Source organism: Diachasma alloeum, unplaced genomic scaffold, assembly GCF_001412515.2.
Source record: "Diachasma alloeum isolate Michigan unplaced genomic scaffold, Dall2.0 Dall_scaffold_00308, whole genome shotgun sequence".
NCBI classification, from domain to species: domain Eukaryota; kingdom Metazoa; phylum Arthropoda; class Insecta; order Hymenoptera; family Braconidae; genus Diachasma; species Diachasma alloeum.
The window spans coordinates 325,022-325,512 of record NW_021680447.1 but is presented as its reverse complement, the minus strand read 5'-3'; the positions used below and the strand labels follow the sequence as shown (position 1 = coordinate 325,512).

Below are 491 nucleotides of genomic sequence, written 5' to 3'. Positions count from 1 at the left end.
CGTATGAAAATGCAACTGCGTGAAACACAAAAGCTTATAAAAATGCAACTGCGTGAAACACACATGTGTATAAAAATACAACTGCGTGAAACACACAGGTGTATAGAAATACAACTGCGTGAAATACACATGTGTATAAAAATAAAACTGCATGAAACACACCGGTGTATAAAAATGCAACTGCGTGAAACACACAGGTGCATAAAAATGCAACTGCGTGAAACACACAGGTGCATAAAAATACAACTGCGTGAAACACACAGTAGTATAAAACTTCAACTGCGTGAAACACACAGGCGTATAAAAATGCAACTGCGTGAAACACACAGGTGTATAAAAATACAACTGCGTGAAACACACAGGCGTATAAAAATGCAACTGCGTGAAACACACAGGTGTATAAAAATACAACTGCATGAAACACACATGTGTATAAAAATACAACTGCGTGAAACACAGGTGTATAAAAATGCAACTGCGTGAAACACACG

General features: G+C 37.5%; 1 protein-coding gene across 1 annotated transcript in view; it reads right to left on the bottom strand.

The window, feature by feature from the left end:
* The window catches only part of LOC107039848 (zinc finger protein 16), a 5,989-nt gene that overhangs the window by 2,322 nt on the left and 3,176 nt on the right, over positions 1–491 (bottom strand). The window lies entirely within an intron of this gene.